The sequence below is a fragment of the Phaseolus vulgaris genome, chromosome 9 (genome assembly GCF_000499845.2).
Source record: "Phaseolus vulgaris cultivar G19833 chromosome 9, P. vulgaris v2.0, whole genome shotgun sequence".
Taxonomy (NCBI): domain Eukaryota; kingdom Viridiplantae; phylum Streptophyta; class Magnoliopsida; order Fabales; family Fabaceae; genus Phaseolus; species Phaseolus vulgaris.
Genome location: NC_023751.2, coordinates 4,576,756 through 4,599,200, shown reverse-complemented (window position 1 = coordinate 4,599,200; position 22,445 = coordinate 4,576,756).

The window sequence follows — 22,445 nt, the reverse complement described above, 5'->3', positions numbered from 1 at the left end:
CCAGCGCCGTCCCCTGGAGTGTGCTCACAAACATCTTGCAATACACAACATCCGATCCTCCTGACAGCATCATCTGCGTGTGGAACATGGTGAGATGTGCCTCAGGATCCTCCACGCCGGTAAAAACAGCCTTCACGGGTACCACACTCGCAGGGATAGGCGTGTCTGTAATCGCCTGAGCGAAAGGCATGCGGAAAACGCGAGGCGGCGTTGACGGCGCGACCTCTTCAGCGACTGGGCGCCCCCGCTGCTTCTGAAGAGCTTGGCGCAATTCCTCAATCACTCTGCTAAGCTCTTCATTCCTGGCCTGAGAGGCGACCAGGTCCTCATGCATTTTTGCCTGCTCTATACGCGAGGCTTCCATATTTGCCTGCAGCGAACGCATGATCTCCACCATTTGCGCCATAGTCATGGCGCCTTCAGCAGCAACGGGCGCAACTGGACTTGAACGGTTGCTTCTCATCTTTCTCATGAAAACTTGTCAGATCACATAGAGCGACGAACAATACCTTCTTCAGCGACGATCGATTCAGCGATCAATCGGTCAAAGCTTCGCAAAACTCTGAAGAACTTCAAGAACACAACCTCAACAGCAAACCTTCGCAGTAACTCACGACTCCACCACAAACCACCGTTTCTTCCACGAAAATCCAAACGAGCGGCGAAACTTAGATCTCACCGATTAAAACTTGCGTAAGCAGCGAAAAACCTCACCTCACCGAACAAGAACTCAAACGAACGGTGGAAAACACGAAACTACCGAACAAAGCTTAGATGAACGGCGAAAAATGGTTGCACCAGCACACAACCACACAGAAACTGTAGAAACTTCCAAGAACTCACGCTGTGGATGGGAACATGTTTTACACGGCACCACGGTGGGCGCCTGATGATCCTGCCTGTTGATCGGGACGCTAGAACCTTGCCTCGTCAAACCTGGATCGACTTCTGCGCCGTGTTAGCCTCCGTCCTTCACCGTGATTCACCTCAAGAACCTGCAAAAGACAAAACGGCGCCGCTGCGGCCGATCACGCTCCGACGCCCAAGTCAGCGACTGAACCTCCAAATACTAAGAGAAAACTCAAGAACTCTAAGGAACCGTGCAAAGTTCTCTCTCAGCGTACTCAAAACTCGCAAGCGTAAAGAGGTAATCTAAACGTGCGTACCTCAGAAGTTCGTTAGAATCTCTTATATACCTGCGCACTTTCTCTCTCCAGACAGTTACACAACTGGACATGTGGCTCGCATCCAGCTGTACACGTGTCACCATCTGGAGCATACTTGACTTGGGCGCCACTTCTTACTCTTCAGGTTTTTGGCTAAGTTACTTATGCATGACACAACTCAGTGCATAGCTGCCTTGGAGCGTGATCTCTTCTGAGTGGCGAGTTCGGGTGCCTTCGTACACACCTTCCCTGTGGTCTCGCCGGCCGCCTTCACGATCTACTTTACTTGCTTCACCGTGTATGTTCAGGTAAGCTGTCTCCCGAGCTCATCCTCTGGCCAGCTAGGAAATGACTATCTGGCTTCCTCTTCGGCGATGTCCTTGTTTCGGCGATCTCTAATCACTTGGTCGCCTGGGTTCACATCTGGCGACTTCATCTCAAACTCGGTGACCGCCGGTTTAGGTATGCTAGAGATCGGAGCACGCCAACTTAATAACTGGCGACTACACGAGCCTCCCGACTTCCTTCCCTTCTGCCAGCCAGGTGTCCCGCTCAACACGCCTATATAATAGCTCGATGCCACGTCATCACTTCCGACTACCAGGGCGGTACAAAAGGCATAGCTATGAAAACAACTGGACATAGAAGGTGTCAAGACTCAAGTGATAGTGGGAAGATACATTTAGCTTGCTGTCAAAGAAGTTTAGCAAATTCTTGAGAAAGAAAAACAACAAACACCAATCTTCCAAAAGGTACAATTCCAAGAAACCAAGTGATTTTAATACTAATAAGTATACTTGCTTTGGATGTGGTGAGCAGGGACATATCAAAGCAGAATGTCCAAAGAGTGAAGCTAAGGAGACAATAGATTTCAAGAAAGGAGAAATAAGAGGCAAGACAAAGAAAGCGTATATAACTTGGGAGGATAATGAAGTGTCTTCCTTCAACTCCTCCTCTAAAGATGCAAAGGTTGTGCCTAAAATCTTCTATCTCAAGTAGTGTAAGTTCATCTTCTTCATCTAAAGGTGATAACTATTATCAACTTCCTGAGGCTTTTAAGGAGACTCATGAAGAAGCAAATAAGCTAGTCCTCTTAAACAATAAATTGAAAGGTCTGAACAATTTATTGGAAACAAGAGTTAAAATCTTAGAAAAAGAGCTGGATAATTCCAGAGGTGATTTTGAAACACTTGATATCATTTATAAAAAATTCTTCTTGTAAATATAACTCAAGTTCTTGTGAAAATTGCAAAATTCTTGAAAACAAAGTGTTTTATCTTGTGAAAACTGTGGATAAACTCACGAAAGGAAAATCAAATTTTGAGAGTGTGTTAGCATCTGAAAGTTGTGTGTTTGGAAAATCCGGTCTTGTTTTTTATCCACAGAACAAGAATAATGAAAGTTCAAAACAGTTTTCAACCTTTGTATAAAAACAATCGATTAAAACATTGAAACAACCAATTATTTCCTGCTTCTATTGTTCAAAGAAAGGCCATTCTGTCAGATTTTGCAAAGCTAGGAAAATTCTTGTTCCCAGAGGCATATTGAAATGGATTCCTAAGAATTTTAAAGGTTCTAATGATCAATCTAACATGAAAGGACCCAAATTCTTTAAGGGATCAAATCTTGTTATTTGATATGTTTTTTTTTGCAGGATTTTGCTTCCAATTGAAGGGTCTGTAGAATCCTGACTACATGGATGCATATGCTCGAGATATAGATTTTTTTCTGGTGTTATGAATAGTTTAAATTTTGTACAGTGATCTTGAAGATCAATTTTTCATTTTCCTATTTTTCTTCCTACACTTGAACAAATTGTATTAAAACCTATTCAGTGATTTTGCAAATTAATTTCTGGCTTGTCCGGTTCTGTAATCTCATACAAACAATATGTGCTTTGATTTGTATCTCTGAATTTTGATTTCTGTTGAAGAATTTGATTTTATTAAACTCAAATTGCTGTCATAGAAAATCAATCTATTGTTTTCACGAAACAACCAATTGTTTTTGCCCTGACAACACTGTGGTTAATTCTACTTTAATTCTCTATGCCTTGATTCGTATCTCTGATCACTCTCAAAAGCCGTTGGTGATCAATGGTGCATTAATTACTACCTTGAACATGTTCTCTCTATGCACTTACTTCCATTTATGGAATATACTCCCACATATCTTGGAAATTGAAAACTTTTTAGGCTTGGTCAAATCAACATGTGATCTTTTTTTGTGCATTTTGTTAGGGGTTTTGACAACTTGTTTTATTGCATCTGAACATTTTCTTTTTCTCAAGGAAAATAACCCACTAAATGCCAAATCATGAAATTACTTTATTACCTATATAATCATGGTTTGTGCAACTGTTTTTCTTCTGCAAAGACTACTGTCTATCTTTATTCTTTGCTAGAAATAAATCTATTCTCCATGGACTCTATGTAGAACATAGGAGCTTTGATGTTTCAAATCCATAATGAAGGTTGAAGCTTTGCTGGTTTTGGTTTGGGCTTTGTCTAGGTTGTTTAGAATCTTTGTAAAGATCATTCCTAGTCCCTTGCACAAGCTTGCTCAATCTGTTTTAAAAGAGAAAAGTGTTTTTCTAAGCAAAGAGAAAAACAACCGGTTGAATCCTCAAAATAATCGGTTGTTTGTCACTTGGCTTGTTTGAAGGTTTTAAAACTATTTTTGACTTGGTTAAGTAACTACGTAACCAATTCAACCGGTTAAAACGAATTTTCAACCGTTTGATTGTGACATTTCATAACAGCTTTTTGAAAACCTGTTAATCTGTTTTGGAAGTGAATCAAAACTGTTTTGGCTCATAAATGCTGCCTAGAACAGTTAGTTTTAAGGGTTATAAATATGGCTTTTCTTTTAAAACAAAATACAGAAGTTAGATATAAAATACAGTGAGATTAAGATTGATTTTCAAAGAAGTTTTTCAAAAGTTTGCAAGATTGCTTAATAGTTGTGCACTGGTTCATGGTCTTATCATAGGAGCTTTCTGATTCCTGTCAACTCAGGTGTAATATGTTCCTTTCATGATTCTTGTATTTGTTCTTTCATAAACTTGTAAAGTGTGTATGGAAATCCTGTAAAGTCAGAGGGTGTTCTGAGTAAAGGTGTGTAGCAAAGAGGGTGAGTGGTTCTTGTGGTTTCAAGATCACCTCTTTGTAGTTGTGTGAATTGTAATTTGTGATTGGTTAGTAGAGGAACCCAGTGGTTGTTCTGGGAACTGGATGTAGCTCAAGGATTGGGAGAACCAATATAAAATTGGTTGAGTAAATCTTTCTCTCTCTGTCTTTCCTTATAAACTGTGTGTTTTAATTGTGCTTTTGCTGCTTCTATAAACAACCGGTTAAAATGAAGTTTCAACCGATTGAAATTCTGCAAACAATTTCTTAATCATTGTTTGATTGCTTAATTTGTGAATTGTGTTAAAGCTTCATTCTTATTCAATCTTTGCAAAAATCTTTTGACAAACAATTCACCCCCTCTTGTTTAAGCCATTAATTCTAACACTTTTAAGTCTCACGTGAAGGGAGTAGACATGGTTATCACCAATAATGTGTGGGCTGCCATAACTGGGCTGAAGTTTTCTGGAATAAGGATTAACAAGGGCAACATAGGGGTGATAAAAGAGTTCAACAAGATGCAATTCTACAAGAATTGTCTCAAGAACCCACTCTCAAAGGTAAGAAAATTTTCTGTTAGAGGGTTGAAACTTGATGAAAGGCTCATTGCTTTCATTGTGTCATGGATCATCACACCAAGGGGGAGCAATCACTCTACTCTCTTTGAGGAAGTCTTGTTGTTGATCTACTGCATCATGAACAAAGTGAAGCTTAACTGGATTCACATCATCAAGAATCATATGCAAAAAGCCATAAGGTTAAGTGACTTCCACTATCCCTATGCAGTATTAATTTCTAAATTTCTACACTATTTTGAAGTGGATATTGAAGAAGAGCTGGCTGAAATTATCAAGCATTCAAGTGAGATTAACAGTGGATCCCTAAGCAAGATGGGATTTACTAAGATTGGTGGGAGATAGGTTAGCAAGGATGGTGACCAAGCTGGTCCTAGTGGAACCAATGGTGGTGATGAACCTAAAGTTGCAACAACTCAAGAGGAACCTACTGCTGAGACTCATGAGGCTAGTCCTAGTGATGGTTACATGGGAGAAAGGATGACTTCAATGTTTTCTTTTGAAAGGCTAATGAAAAATCGCACGGACACCTTAGCTGAAAATCAGAGAAATCTCCATGATTTGTGTGAGTCAAGGTTTAACCATATGTATTCAAGGCTTTCAACCTTGGATGAACAAATAGAAGAAGTTCAGAATCAACTTCTGGAACTACAGTTTGGGAGAGATAACAATCCTTCATTTTAAATTGCTGGTTTAAGTTTATGAACAAATTCTTTTTTCATTTTATGCTGTTTTTTATCCTTTCTTTTGTCTATTTGTGAAGACAAATAGGGGGAGAAGTGTTTGGGATATGTAATGTTCTAATATTTGCACTTATTTATGCTTTTGAACATTGCTATAACTGCTATAATTGGTTTATATTTGAAATTTGAAACTCTTTTGAAATTGTTTTGGCTCATAAATGCTGCCTAGAACGACTAGTTTTGAGGGCTATAAATATGAATTTTCTTTTAAAATAAAATACAAAAGTTAGATATCAAATATAGTGAGATTGAGATTGATTTTAAAAGAAGTTTTTCAGAAGTTTGCAAGATTGTTGAATAGTTGTGCACTGGTTCAAGGTCTGATCATAGGAGCTTTCTAATTCCTGTAAACTCAGGTGTAATTTGTTCCTTTCATGAATCTTGTATTTGTTCTTTCATAAATTTGTAAAATGTGTGTGGAAATCCTGTAAAGTCAGAGGGTGTTCTGACTAAAGGTGTTTAGCAAAGAGGGTGAGTGGTTCTTGTGGTTTCAAGATAACCTCTTTGTAGTTGTGTGAATTGTAATATGTGATTGGTAACTAGTGGAACCCAGTGGTTGTTTTAGGAACTGGATGTAGCTCAAGGATTGAGTGAACCAATATAAAATTGGCTAAGTAAATCTTTCTCTCTCTCTCACTCCTTATAAACTGTTTGTTTTAATTATGCTTTTGCTACTGCTATAAACAACCGGTTAAAACGAAGTTTCAACCGATTGAAATTCTGCAAATAGTTTCTTAATCATTGTTTGATTGCTTTCCTTGATTGCTTAATCTGTGAATTGTGTTAAAGCTTCATTCTTATTCAATCTTTGCGAAAATATTTTGACAAACAATTTATCCCCCCTCTTGTTTAAGCCATTAATTCTAAAACTTTACACCTACTACAAAAAGGATAAAAACCAAGGTTGTAAGAAGGGGATGACGTTTGGAGAGCAGGTTTTCTGCAGAAGGAGAGCAAATAGAGAAATACCTTCATGAGAAAAGTAGGAAGGTAATCAATAATCCTAAGTTGATTTCCTTCAGCTGGATGAAGCAGCAAAAACTCATGGAAGTAAGGAACTTGTTGAAGGAGCAAATGTTGAAGAGATTTATGGAAATGTCTGGAAATATATATCTAGATTTGGTAAGAGTCTTTTACACAAATCTTCAATTTGTTGGTGATAATCTTTGCTCTCATGTGAAAGGAGTAAACATGGAGATTACCCATGATGTTTGGATTGCAATAACTGGGCTGAAGTACACTGGACTAAGGATCAACAAAGGCAATATAGGAGTGGTTGAAGAATTCAACAAAATGCAGTTTTACAAGAGCTATCTCAAGGATCCTCTTTCAAAGGTAAGGAATTTTTAAGTAGGAGGGCTAAAGGTGAATGAGAGGCTGACTACCTTTTTCATCTCCTGGATGCTCACACCAAGGGGTAGCAATCACTCCACACTTTTAGAAGAAGATCTGGTCCTTATATATTGTATCATGCACAAAGTAAAGCTAAATTGGAATCATATCTTCAAGGATCATATGCAGAAATCTACAAGGTTAAGTAAGTATCACTACCCTTATCCTGTTTTGATTTCTAAGTTTCTGAATTATTTTGAAGTGGGTTTGGAAGATGAGCTGTCTGAAATTGTGAAGCCCTCAAGTGAAATCAACAATGGTTCCCTAAGTAAGATGGGGTTTACCAAAGTTAATGGCAAATGGATTAGCAAAGGAGGAGACCAAGCTGGCTCATCAATTGGAGCACAAGCTAAGGAAGAAAATGAAGTTGTTACCATTGGAGATGAACCTGCTGCTGAAGCTTTTGAAGTTGGACCAAGTGTTGCCACTGAAGATGAAAGTATTACATCCATAACCCCATTTGAAAGACTTATGGTGAGCATAATGGACAACTTTGCTAAGAACCAAAGGAGCCTTTATGACCTGTGTGACACAAGGTTCCAAAGTATGGATACAAGGTTTCAGACCTTGGATGAACAAATCGAGGTTGTGCAAAACCAAATTTTTGAGCTGTAGTATGGCATGGATAATTGAAGCACATTTACAACTTTTATAACAATTTTTTTTTCTTTTATGCTGTTTTTATATCTTCTTACACTCTATTTGTGAAGACAAATAGGGGGAGAAGTGGCTTTGGAATTGTAATCATCTAATTCCTGAACTTATTTTGTTTAATAACTGCTTAGGTAGATGATAAACTGCATAAAATGCTAAACTCTGGTAATTTTAATTGGTTAATCCAGTGTTTTAATAGGTTGTTTTTTTGTTGTTGCATGTTTGTGTGTGTAACTAGTTTTCACACTAATTTGGTTTATGTTCCTGTTTGGAATTCACCTAGTGGAAACTGGTTCTGTGATACTTGATATATCTAGAATAGATTATCTCTTGTACTTGCATCTTTTTGTGATTGCAGGTTGTGCCAAATTCTAAACAGAACTTCCCAAAGCAACCCAGGGATTTGTCTTCATCAAATAGGGGGAGAATGTTGAAAATGAAGCTTTGATTCCTCCAAATCCATTAAGACAACTAGAAGACTTTGTTGTTGTGTTTAGGGTTTAGTTCTAGGTAGTTTAGAATTTGCTAGGTCCACTCCTAATCAATTCACAACTGAATCAATTTGGTTTTAAAAAGCAAAAATGTTTTTCTAAGCTAAGTGATAAACAACCTGTTGATTTCTCGTTTTAATCAGTTGTTTTTCCTCAGCCTGTGAAGGGTCTTTTGAAATGTTTTAGTTTTGGTTGACTTAACTGTTAAAACCAATTCAACCGATTAAATTGACATTTCAACCGGTTGATTTTTGAATTTCTTAACAACTTGTCTTAAAACTGTTAAATCTGTTTTCAGTTATTTACAAACTATTTTGGCTTATGTTTAACTGATTAAAACGACTAGTTTGATGAGCTATAAAGTTGTGTTTACCCTTCCTATTTCAAATATAGAGAAAGAGATTCAGATAGGTTTTTGAGTGAAAATTTGGATTCAAGAAAGCAAGATTGCTTTGAGTTGTGCTTTGATCAAAGAGTGGATTATGAGCAACTCTGATTTCCTGTAATTGTTGAATCAAGTGTGTTCAAGCTTTGAAGAATCCAAATCCTTTGTGTTTGATGGAAGGCTGGATGTGCTTGTTGTTGCTGAGGTGCTTAAGAATAGGATCTGGGGTAGATTATATTTGTAATCCACTCTTTGTTGAATCTAAAGCTTAAGTGTTTTCAAATCTTTTACGATTAAAGTGTTTTTCAAACTAAGTGAAAAACTGTTGAACCAAGTGGTGTTCAAGCTTTGAAGAATCCAAATCCTTTGAAGGATGTTGAAGCCTCTGCTGTGCTTGATGTTGCTATGCTGGTTTAAGCTTTGTTCTGGGGTAGTTTATATGTTGTAATCCACCCTGTGATTAAATCTAAAGCATTAGCATTCTCAATCTTTGTGAAAACAAAATGATTTCAAACTAAGTAAAAACAATCGATTGTTTTGTCGAAACAATCGATTGTTTATACTTAGGTGTTTTGAGAAAAAGATTGAAAACTGTTTTGAATGGTTGAACTGTTAAGTACCAAAACAACCGATTGATTCGAGGAAACAACCGATTGTTTGTTTTGGGACCATAACAGAAAAACTGTTTTCTTTGACTGAGCTTTAAATGATTTAACTGCTTACGCTCTAGTCATTAAATGCTTTGACCAATCTTTTAATGCAATTTAAGAGTTTGTTAAGATTTGATAACAAACTACATCTTTGAATATATTCAGAAAAACAGATTTAAGAATTAAGAATCTTTGACAAAGTTTTTTCTAAGAGACTTTTTCAAAGTGCTGAGATTGCTAAGAGTTTGTGATTGATCAAAGTGCTGGAATAGGATTCTTCTTGTATTGATTTCAGATTATCTTCTGTAACAAGTGTAATCCTTGTACTCTGTTGAACAATTTCGTTTCTGTGCTTGCTGAGATTGGCTGTGTGTTCTTGAGGTGTTCAAGATCAGCAATCTTAGTGTTGGCCAAGGAGAATGTGTTTCTTGAGGTGTTCAAGGTCATTCTCTTGGTTGTTGTGTAAGTGATCAAGTGGTGATTGCTTAGTGGATATCCTTAGGGTGTCTGAGAAGACTGGATGTAACTCTGGTTTGGAGTGAACTAGTATAAACAACTGTGTACAATCTTTCTATCTCTAACTCTTTAAATTCAGTTTATTTGTTATTTGCTGGTATAAACAACCGATTGTTTCTACGAAACAACCGATTGTTTTTATGGTACTATAGCTTTTGCTTACTGTTTTGGCTTACTGAATTGCTGAATCAATTGGTTCCTGAGATAAATTCATTCTAGTTTTGAAAAGTTTGCGAAAACCCTCTTTAAACAATTCACCCCCCCTCTAGTTTAAAGCCATCTTTTCTAACAATTGGCATCAAGAGCTTGGTTCTTGAAAGTTATTCAAGTTGATCCTAAAAATCTTTTTAAATGGCTGATAGACTACCTTTTGGGGAAGGTACTTCAATTAACAGACCACCTTTGTTCTGTGGTTTGAACTACTAGTTTTGGAAAGTAAGAATGAAAATATTTATGGAATCTCTTGACAAAGGAATTTGGGATGCAATTGAAAATGGTCCATTTATCCCAAAGTTTGAAAAGGATGGATCTGTCATTGAGAAACGCAAGGGAAATGCAAGGGTCTCTAAAGGCTGGTCGTGCGATGGGCCACGTGGCGCGCGATCAAGGGTAGCCCCAAAAGGTGTTATTATCACCATTTCAGAGGAGGTCCAATCAGTCAGTAAGAGCGCTCCTAGGGTTCAGAGAGCGTCACGTCAACAATTCGAGAATTGTTGAGTCAGCAGGGAATGACACGTCATCAGGATGGCGCGTGGACGGCGTGGGCGAGGCTTTAGTCTTTGCGCTGAAGACAAGTCTTCGGCTTAAGACTGGGGGGCTTGTGTACCGTCCCGTATCCGGGCGTTGACTAAGTCAAGGTCAAAGTCAACGACTGGAGAGTCAAAGTCAACGTAAGGCGTCGCCTAGGTGGAGAGACGCCAAGTGCCAGCATCGCCAAGAGGAAGCGTCGCCAAGGCAAGGCGTCGCCTAGGTGAAGGTGTCGCCCAACCAGGGCGCCGCCAGCTCAAACAGTACTAAAGCAAGGCGATCACAGTGTGGTTCCCCGATACCCATGGGTAGGAAAGACCATGGAGGGAGCAACGCCGTGGGGAGGCCTCAGGTCCCGATAGCCCGGGGCAGTGATAAAGAGAAGGGAAAGGTGGCTTCAAGGCCATAGTAATAGCACCAGTGTAGGGCAGCCTGACTCGTGAAGTACTCCTGCCGCCCCAGAGACGCCTTTGGGACAGATACGACTCAAGAGGAAGGTCACGCCCAGGGTAGCCGGGTGCAGGGAGCGAGAGGAAGGCAGATACGCTCTCAAAGTAAGTGACCAGATAATTGGGGGCATGAGTTGGCACCCAAAAAGTCACCCCTAGCGCAGTAGCACTCCCAAGCAGGAGGACTCACACGTAGAAACGCCCCCAGATGGGGTCATGGCGTCGTGAGGCCCTCCACGTGTACAACAGCCATGTCAGAATAGAAACACCCTCCGGTCAGGTGCCAGGTAATTAAAGTCATTCAATACAGTTTCTGTTTCGAACATTCAGGTACTATAACGGCTCCCAAGCGTTTCAATGTCTTAAATCCGCTACGTTTCCTAAATCAGATACGCTGATTGAGCGCGTTACATTTTGCAATTAAAGGCGCGTTAAGGCGCTTTAAATGCTTGGGTAGTTTAAATAGCGCGGAGAATGTTGGAAACAGGGTGGGGAACTTTTGGCAAATTTACCAGAGAACTCTCTAGTTGCTTGCTCGTGCTTGAGGTTACGTACAAGGGACTGGGGAAAGATCTTTGCCTGAGGGAGAAAACACACACATATACACACAGTTCTTTTTACCACCTTCAGAGTGCCATATGCGGTGCTCAGAGACGTAGGTGAACAGTTTTGGTGTTTCTTGCTGGCTGACTTGAGCGTCGGAGTGCAAACGGCCGCTAGGGCGCCTCTTTGTCCTCCTTTTTGCAGGAATCCATAGGTAACCAGGGGGAAGGAGTCCCTAGCTGACGGTTGAGGTCGCGCACGAAGACGTCCCGGTCAACCGGACGGAACAATAGTGATGAGGAAAACCTTAGCTTGTTGTCAAGAAAATTCAGCAAATTCCTAAAGAGAAACCGCAACAAAGACAACAACAAGGATAGGTATGGAAACAAGAAACCCAATGAATTCAATTCAAATAACTATACTTGTTTTGGTTGTGGTGAGCAAGGTCATATAAAGGCAGATTGTCCCAACAAGACCAAAGAGAAAAATACTAGTTACAAGGAAAAGAAAGGCAAGACAAAAAGAGCCTACATAGCTTGGGATGAAAATGAGGTGTCATCATTAAGTTCTTCATCAAGTGAAGATGAAAAAGAAAACATATGTTTGGTAGCTGAAAATGATGATGAATCTGGAAGCTCAAGTGAGGTAAGTTCATGTGCTTCCTTAAATGAACAAAATTATAGTGAATTACTTGAAGCTTTTCAAGAAACACATGATGAAGCTAATAGATTGGTTCTTTCAAACAACCGATTGAAAGATCTTAACAGGTGGCTTGAAAAGAAAGTTAAATCACTTGAAGAGGACTTGGAAAAAGCAAAAAGTGATTTTGAAAAATTGGAAAATCATTTCAAAAATGCCTCTTGCAAGTGTGATACTCTCATTTGAACAAATTGTGAAAATCTTGAGAAAAATGTTCACTATCTTGTTGAAACTGTGGACAAGATTTCAAAGGGGAAATCAAACTTTGAGAATGTCTTGGCATCTCAAAGCTGTGATTTTGGAAAGGCTAGTTTAGGCTTTAATCCACAGAACAAGCAAGATAGGTTTTCAAAAAGCTTTTTTAGAAAATCAGAAAAACAACTGATTGCTAAGACGAAACAACCGGTTGTTACATGCTTTTACTGCATGAAGAAAGGCCACTCTGTTAGGTTCTGTAAAATTAGAAAATATTCTGTTCCAAGAGGTTTTATGAAATGGATTCCTAAGGGATGTGATGTTTCTAACTGCAAAGAAAAGTCAAACGGACCCAAATTTGTAAGGGGACCAAATCTTGCTACTTGAAATTGCTTATGCAGGAAAAATAAAGAGAAAAAGAAGAACTGAGTCATCTGATCAAGCTGTTGAAGAAAAAGGCAGTCATTGAAGCTGAATCAATACTATGCAAAAGACATCAACAGTGAAAAGAAGCTTCTTGATCAAAAAGCACATGGCTCATTGAAAAATCAACATAAGGATAAGACTTTCCTTTATTTGTTCTCAATTTCTGTTTCAAAGTTCTTTCTCATGGTTAAAACGATCTTGTTATGATTAATGTCATCTGCTTTGAACTCCTTCTGCTCATGGTTAAAATTCAAAAACAGTTTTAACTGCTGCAGAAAAACAACCGATTGTTTCTTCAAAATAACCGATTGTTTTGGGTTTGACAACAGTGTGGAGAAATCCTTTTAATTGCTATTTTGAATTTCTATCAGTTGCAGATCAATTCAAAGGGAGAATCTTGGTCAAAGTACCTGTAATTGAAAGCTGATTACACTCAGAGAGAAGTTACAACAGTCATAAAGGAGAATATTCCAAAATCTTGGAAATTCAAGAGCCTTAATGACTAGTCAAAGATCACATGTGAAGACCATGTGATTTTCAGCTTTTTCTGACTTTTTCTGTGCAGAGCAGAGTCAAGTCCTCTCTCTCTGAAAATCAGGTACCCTTTAATGAAATTAAATTCATATTGATTCTCTTACTGCTATAAAATCCAGTGCAGAATTCTCCCACAAGAACAACCAATTGCAACAACTCTTGCAACATCTCTTGCAAAAATTTGTGAAGAGTGTTCTCCTCTGTTTTCATCTCTGCTGTCATGGAATCAACTCCTCCCACCTCAAAGAGAGTCAAAACAAGGGCTGTAAGGTCTGGAGGAAGGCTAGAAGGCTGGTTTTCTGGAGACAATGATCTCATTGAGAAGTATAGGTATGAAACAAGTATCAAGAAGATAAACAACCCCAAGGTTGTATGTTTTGATTGGCTGAAAAGTCAAAAGCTTGATAATGTGAGAAGGCTGCTCAAGGATCAATCTCTCAGAAAGTTTCTGGAGATGAAGGGAAACATTTATCCAGATTTGGTGAGGGTGTTCTACACAAACTTGAAGTTTGAGGGAAACAATCTAGTTTCTCATGTGAAAGGTGTAGAAATGGAGATAACTCATGAAGTATGAATTGCTGTTGCTGGACTTAAGTTTTCTGGTATAAGAATCAACAAGGGAAACCTTGGTGTGGTGGAGGATTTTAACAAAATCCAATTCTACAAAAGTTGCTTGAAGAATAATCATGCTCAAGTTAGTACATGCTCGATTGGAGGTTTGAAACTTGATGAAAGATTGCTTGCTCTCATTATAACTTGGATTCTAACTCCAAGGGGGAGTAATCATTCTGTGCTAACTGAAGAAGATCTGGTTTATATCTTCTGCATCACCAAGAAAATCAAGATCAATTGGATTCATATAATCAAAGAACACATGCAAAAAGCCATGAGGTTAGGTGATTATAACTATCCATATGCTGTTTTGATATCTAAATTTCTACTCTATTTTGAAGTTAATCTTGAAGATGAAACTTCTGAGCTGGTCAAGTCAACTCAAGAGTTGAACAATGGATCACTCAGCAAGATGGGTTTTACAAAAGTAGGTGGAAAATGGATAAGCAAGGATGGTGATCATGGTGCCTCATCTAGTGGTGCTGCAAATCTTGAACAAGATGAACCTGCTGATATGGATGTTCAACATGAAAATCCACCTGAAGATTTTCAATATGCTGGACCAAGTGCTGATGATGGACATCAAGGAGAAAGGATGCAAACCATGTCGTCTTTTGAAAGACTCATGATGAATAGGCTTGATAGCTTTGCTGAAAATCAAAGGAGCCTCCATGATCTCTGTGTTAGTAATTTCCAAAGGATTGACACCAGGTTTGACAACATGGATGCAAGGTTTATGACTTTGGATGAACAGATTGAAGCTGTTCAGAATCAAATCTTTGATCTTCAGTTTGCTGATGAAGAAGAATGAAGGAAAAACAACCGATTGTTTCGATAACCAATCGATTGTTTTTGGCTAATCTTTCTGGTTTTTATTTCCTTCTTTCTGCTGTTGCTGCTTTAATTCTGATGTAATGAAAAAAATATCTTGTTTTATCTTTTATCTTTGTCTATTTGTGAAGACAAGTAGGGGGAGATATATGTTGTGTTTTAAGTGGATAAAACAGTTTGGGTTATGTAATATGTTTATGATATTAGGTGTTTTGATCTTTAATTGTTAATCTGTATCCTAACAAAATATCAGAAGTTCAATGTTTTGCTCAAAGTTCTATTGCAGGAACAGCTTCAGATTTAATCAGGTACAACACAAGCATCAGGGATTTTTCTTCATCAAATAGGGGGAGATTGTTGAACCAAGTGGTGTTCAAGCTTTGAAGAATCCAAATCCTTTGAAGGATGTTGAAGCCTCTGCTTTGCTTGATGTTGCTGTGCTGGTTTAAGCTTTGTTCTGGGGTAGTTTATATGTTGTAATCCACCCTGTGATTAAATCTAAAGCATTAACATTCTCAATCTTTGTGAAAACAAAATGATTTCAAACTAAGTAAAAACAACCGATTGTTTTGTCGAAACAACCGATTGTTTATACTTAGGTGTTTTGAGAAAAAGATTGAAAACTGTTTTGAATGGTTGAACTGTTAAGTACCAAAACAACCGATTGATTCGAGGAAACAACCGATTGTTTGTTTTGGGACCATAACAGAAAAACTGTTTTCTTTGACTGAGCTTTAAATGATTTAACTGCTTACGCTCCAGTCATTAAATGCTTTGACCAATCTTTTAATGCAATTTAAGAGTTTGTTAAGATTTGATAACAAACTACATCTTTGAATATATTCAGAAAAACATATTTAAGAATTAAGAATCTTTGACAAAGTTTTTTCTAAGAGAGTTTTTCAAAGTGCCGAGATTGCTAAGAGTTTGTGATTGATCAAAGTGCAGGAATAGGATTCTTCTTGTATTGATTTTAGATTATCTTCTGTAACAAGTGTAATCCTTGTACTCTGTTGAACAATTTTGTTTCTGTGTTTGCTGAGATTGGTTGTGTGTTATTGAGGTGTTCAAGATCAACAATCTTAGTGTTGGCCAAGGAGAGTGTGTTTCTTGAGGTGTTCAAGGTCATTCTCTTGGTTGTTGTGTAAGTGATCAAGTGGTGATTTCTTAGTGGATATCCTTAGGGTTTCTGAGAAGACTGGATGTAGCTCTGGTTTGGAGTGAACCAGTATAAACAACTGTGTACAATCTCTCTATCTCTAACTCTTTAAATTTAGTTTATTTGTTATTTGCTGGTATAAACAACCGATTGTTTCTACGAAACAACCGATTGTTTTTATGGTACTATAGCTTTCGCTTGCTGTTTTGGCTAACTGAATTGCTGAATCAATTGGTTCCTGAGATAAATTCATTCTAGTTTTGAAAAGTTTGCGAAAACCCTCTTTAAACAATTCACCCCCTCTAGTTTAAAGCCATCTTTTCTAACAAAAACAACCTGTTGTTTTGTCGAAACAACCGATTGTTTTATACTTAGGTGTTTTTGAAAAAGTTTGAAAACTGTTATGGATGGTTGACTTGTTGTCAAACCCAAACAACCGTTTGATTCGCTATTTCAACCGATTGTTTGTTTCAAATCCTAACGGAAAAAAGTTTTGTGTGTTAAAAGAGCTTTAATTGATTTCATAAATGAATATGCTCCTGCTTTAAATGCTTTGACCAAGATTTGAATACTATAAATAGTTTGTTAATGTTTTATAACAAACAACAAGAAAGAAAAATAGATTTGAGTTTTTCAAAGAGTTTTGAAGCATTTTGAGTTTGAACTTGAGCTTTGGTTATTCAAGAGAGAAGTGGAATAGGATTACTCTGTATTGATTTCAGTTGATTCTGTAACAGTGTAATTCGTTCTGTGATTTGTGTACTTTCTGGTGTTGTAAAGACAAGAAGGGTTGTGTGCTCTTGAGATTGTCAAGATCAACATTCTTGGTGGTGTTTGTGCTGAGCCAAAGGAAGTGTGTGTCTTGAGGGGATCAAGGTCACTTCTTTGATGGTGTATGTATGTAATCTGGATTTGATTACCTAGTGGATTCCCAGTGGTTTCTGGAAAACTGGATGTAGCTCTTGGGTTAAGAGTGAACCAGTATAAACTATTTGTGCAATTCTCTCTTCCTTAAACTCTTTAATTTCAGTTGCTGTTATATTACTGGTATAAACAGTTGATTGTTTCTGCGAAACAACCGATTGTTTCTGTGAAACAACCAATTGTTTTTCTGTTTTGAGCTTTGTTCTTGGAAAACTGAATTCCTAAATCTGGTTTCTTGCACTGAATTTCATTCTATCCTAAAAAGTTTGCGAAAACTCCCTTTAAACCATTCACCCCCTCTAGTTTAAAACCATACATTCTAACAGTAATAAGGTGTAATTTGTTCCATATTCTTTTGTAATTGTTTTTCATTTTGAATTCTTGTAAACTATGTATCTGTAAAGTCAGAGGGTTGTTCTGACTGTGTGTGTTTGCAATCAAAGGGGTGTGTGTTCTTGAGTGGTCAAGATCACCTCTTTGAGGTTGTGGTGTGTTGTAATCTGTTGTTGGTTACCTAATGAATACCAAGTGATTTTCTGGGGACTAGATGTAGCTATGGTAAAGAGTGAACCAGTATAATTGTTTATGTGATCTTCTCTCTCTCTCACTCATTTAAAATCTGTTTGACTTGTGATTTCATCTCTGCTGCCATAAACAATCGGTTAAATCGTATTTTCAACCAGTTGTTTTTCTGATAACAGTTTTAACAAATTTGTTTTCTTGGCTGATCTGATTCTTTGATCTGTAAATCAACATCAATCTTCATTCTTAGCCAGTATTTGCAAAAAACATTCCTTAAACAATTCACCCGCCTCTTGTTAAGGCTATTAATTCTTACATCGCCTACCTCTTTCACCTTTTGGCCCTGATTTAATGACTAAGAGAACAACCTGGGGAACATAGTTTTGGGATTTATATTGTCGACCCACACATCCTCCCAAAATCTAGCCTTGTCTCCTCCTCCTAATTTCCACCAATCTCCTCTTCCCTCCCTACATACCTTTGATAAGTCTTTCCGCCACCAAGATTGAGATTTCATTGGTATTTGGGAACGTTCTAATTCTATCCCATACTTTGAGTCCAACAACTCATTCAGATATATATCGCCATCCCCAAGAGAACATAGTTGAACTTTCGTATGTGTCTAAATCCCAAACCTCCATCCTCTTTCAGTTTATACAAGTCTTCCCAACTTACCCATGAGATCGACCTTTTCTCTTTACCCCATCCCCACAAAAACCTCCTTTGGATACTAATAATGCTTTACGACTGAATTCGGTGCTCTGAATAGGGATAGGTAGGAAAGCAATATAGCAGTGATCAGAAATTTGATTACGCATATTCTCCCTGCCATCGATAAGAATATCCCTTTTCCACACACTGAGTCTCACTTTTAAATTGTTTAGAATAGGCTCCCATAATTGTTTCTTCCTTGGGTTTCCACCCACTTCTAGGCCCAAGTATTTAAAAGGCATTCCCATCTTAGTAAAATTCAAGGTCTTTGTATAACATAGAAGAGCATTACTTTTGTTCTGTCCGGTTGACCTGGGACGTCTTCGTGCGCGACCTCAACCGTCAGCTAGGGACTCCTTCCCACTGGTTACCTGTAGATTCCTGCAAAGAAGGACAGAAGGGCGCCCTAGCGGCCGTTTGCACTCCGACGCTCAAGTCAGCCAGCAAGAAACACCAAAAAACTAAGCACCTCCGTATCTGAGCGCCGCGTATGGCACTCTGAAGGTGGTGAAAAGGAAACTCTGTCTAGTGTCTATTTCACCTTCTAGCAAAAATCTTTCCCTAGTCCCTTGTGCGTAACCTCCAGGCTCGAGCAAGCAACTAGAGAGTTTCTGGGAAATTTGCCAAAAGTTCGAACCCCCTTTCCAACATTCGAAGCGCTATTTAAGCTACCCCCGCATTCAAAGCACCTTAAAGCGCATTTAATTATAAAACGTAGCGCATTTAATTAGCGCATTTAATTATAAAACGCAATGCATTTAAGACGTTAAAAACGCTTGGGAGCCTTTATAGTACCTTAAATGCTCGAAACGGAAACTGTATTGAATGACTTTAATTACCTGGTACCTGGCTAAATGACGTTTCTATTCTGACCTGGCTGCTGTACACGTGGAGGGCCTCACAGCGCCATGACCCCATCTGGGGGCGTTTCTTCGTGTGAGCCCTCCTGCTTGGGAGTGCTACTGCGCAAGGGGTGACTTTTTAGGTACCAACTCATGCCCCCAATCATCTAGTCACTCGCTTTGAGAGCGTATCTGTCTTCCTCTCGTGCCCTACACCCGGCTACCCTGGGCGTGACCCTCCTCTCGAGTCGTATCTGCCCCAAAGGCGTCTCTGGGGCGGCAGGGGTACTTCACGAGTCAGGCTACCCTACACTGGTGCTATCACTATGGCCTTGAAGCCACCTTTCTCTTCTCTTTATCATAACCCCGGATTATCGGGACTTGAGGCCTTCCCACGGCGTCGCTCCCTCCATGGTCTTTCCTACCCATGGGTATCGGGGAACCGCACTGTGATTGCCTTGCCTTAATGATATTTGATCTTGGCGACGCCCTGGTTGGGCGACGCCTTCACCTAGGCGACGCCTCGCCTTGGCGACGCTGGTACTTGGCGTCTCTTCACCTAGGCGACGCCTTGTGTTGACTTTGACTCCAGACGTTGACTTTGACCTTGACTTTGTCAACGCCCGGATATGGGACGGTACAACTTTTAACATTGATGCCTGCTAGTTTTGATTTATGAAAGTTGATCTTCAAGCCTGAAGCTAGCTCAAAACCCCTTAGGATAGTTTTCGTAATCACCACATTGTTGGAGGACTCCTCACATAAGAAAAGTGTATCATCCGCGAATTGCAGTATACTCACCTCTACCTCCTTTCGTCCAATCTTAACACCAGACAATAGTTTGGCCTTTACAACTTGCGTTACTAGCCCGGCAAGGCCTCCAACTACCACAATAAAGAGGAGTGTAGCTAAAGGATCACCTTGTCCAAACATCCTTGAATCCATTTTATCCATTTGCAATGGAAACCCATCCTATTTAGTATCTCGTATAGGAAGTCCCACCTAACCGAGTCGTATGACTTTTCAAAATCCACCTTCAAGCACAGATCGCTCCTCGCACACCTCCTGAGGTCCTCAACGATTTCATTAGCCATAAGCATTCTATCTAGCATCCCTCTGTCCTTAAGGAAAGATTATTGGCTTTCATCAATAATTGAGGGTAGTACTTTCTTTAATCTTCCAGCCAAAACCTTTGATAAAACTTTGTATATGGCACCCACTAAAGAGATGGGTTTATACTATTCAAGCTTAGAGAGGTCATTTACTTTAGGTACTAATGCTATGAATGATACCCTTCGGTATAGTCCCTGTTTCATAAAAAACAGCCAACGCTGCTACCAAGTCCTCTTTTATAAAATCCCAACTTTTCTTAATGAAATTGAAATTAAAACCATAAGGACCAGGACTCTTTGAACCTTCACATTGCCACACTGCTTCCCAAACTTCTTCCTCAGAGAAGACAACTAAAAGCTTCATATTTTCTTCCGTGGAGAGAGATTTAAACTCGATCGCATCAAGTCTAACCCCGAGATCTTTTTTTGCTTTGAATCTAGTTTCAAACAATTTCTTTGCTTCTAATCAAACGGTACAAGGTTCCTCACACCATTGGCCCCCGACCTCAACACCCTTCACTTTGTTCATGAGTCTTCTCCACCTTAAGGAAGAATGGAAGAATCTAGTACATGTGTCCCCATACTTGAACCAACTAGCTCTAGCCTTTTGACGAATAAGGTATGCTAGCTTTTTATCTGTTTCCCTTAATCGGCTTCCCAGTTCGATTCTTTTCAACCTCTCACTTCCCATAAAGATACCATTGTTGTCTTGGCAATCTAAGTTCTCTATTTCCTACAAAATTAACTTCTTGATGGAATCCAGGTTACTGAACACATCCCTATTCCATATTTTTAAGTCAGCCTTTAGAAGTTTCAACTTTTCTTTAAGCACCTTTATAACATCCCCCTGAATCGAATAGGACTTCCATTTTTCCTTTACCATCCCATTAAAAACCCTCTCCAAATGCCAAGTGTCAATTGTTCTAAAAGGTTTAGGACCCTAGTCCTTAACCATGGACTTCACCACTAAAGCACAGTGATCTGAAACTTCCCCCTGTTGGACATTTACACATTGGCCAATTTTGCAGCCATTTTTTGGAGACAAGAACTCTATCTAGCTTGCTTTTTGCAGATCCGTTTGATTTGAACCACGTATATTTGTTACCCACAATAGGTAAATCCAATAATAAATTGGAATCAATAAAACTGTTAAAACTTGTTATCTCGCTGGAGTAGTCACCCCTGTCTCTGACCCATTTCCTTTCGCTTCTACTTCTTATGGCATTAAAATCACCACAAAAGCACCAAATTGTGTCCTGAGATGCCGATTTTATATTAGACAGTTCCTCTCAAAGAAGCTTCTTTTCTCTCAAGGTGCATGTAGCATAGACATTTACCACAACACACCTATAAGTAAACTTTAAATGTTGTCCAAATATAGCTATGTATCCCTTCCCCGTCATGTGACTATCATAGCTAAAAGCTTCTTTATGCCACATTGATAGCAAACTTCCTCCTCCATTGTCCTCTTCATTGTGAATGCATCCAACTTTGTTGTCCCCCACAAAGAAAAACATCTAGCATCCACCATAACCACGACTATTTTTGTTTCTTGTAGACAAACAAATTCTGCTCCCTCACAAGCAATGATTTTCCTCAAATACCTAGCTTTGGTTCCTCCCCCTATACCTCTTATATTTAGGTTTACAATCAACATTAAAAACCATTTTTATTTCCCTCCTCAAAACTCTTCATAACCTCCAAATCTCTTTCTTCCATACATTGAAATTCTTGGACAACCTCCTCTTCATCCCCACGACATGTGAGCTCAATTTGCTTACCTAACCCCATAACTTATAAGGTTCCTCCATGTTTTCGGGATTGCGGAATCAAGAATTGCAATTGTTGATATCCCCATCAGAGATAGTTGTTTTTAATGTACCTTCTCTGGATTGTGATGCATTCCGTGCCTGAGATGATCTCTCGCTTAGCCTGGCGGACCGCCTTGGATGGTTACTAGGTTCCCTCAATTCACAAAGACCTTTCAACTTATGCTGACGTGGAGGAGTTTTACAGATGCTTCCCAATGTTGCTCCCTTATCTCCTTCGCCTGATCTTGTGACCCTTGGTGCGCAGGTATCTTCTTGACCCCCACACGTACTATGGCTTTGTTGTTGACCTTCTTGCTCCCTCATCTTCAACGATGAACCACTTTCTGGCACGGGACCTGGGTTCATCGGTTTGTATGTTTCGTTATGTTCGTCTTCTCGCATTCGTACCTCGAGCCTCCTACCTGCCTACCGCTTTCTTCTTTGCATTTTCCCTCCTCCCACCCTGAATCGAAGCCCGCTAGCGGGGACCCACCATCTCCCTCTTTCGACTGGGCCAGCACAGAAACCTCCTTCACCTAATTGGGCCGTCGGCTTCCCCTTTTGGGCTGTAACTGCAATGGGCTCACTCTGAGAATTTTTACACTCAACTTCCACCACAATTTAGCCA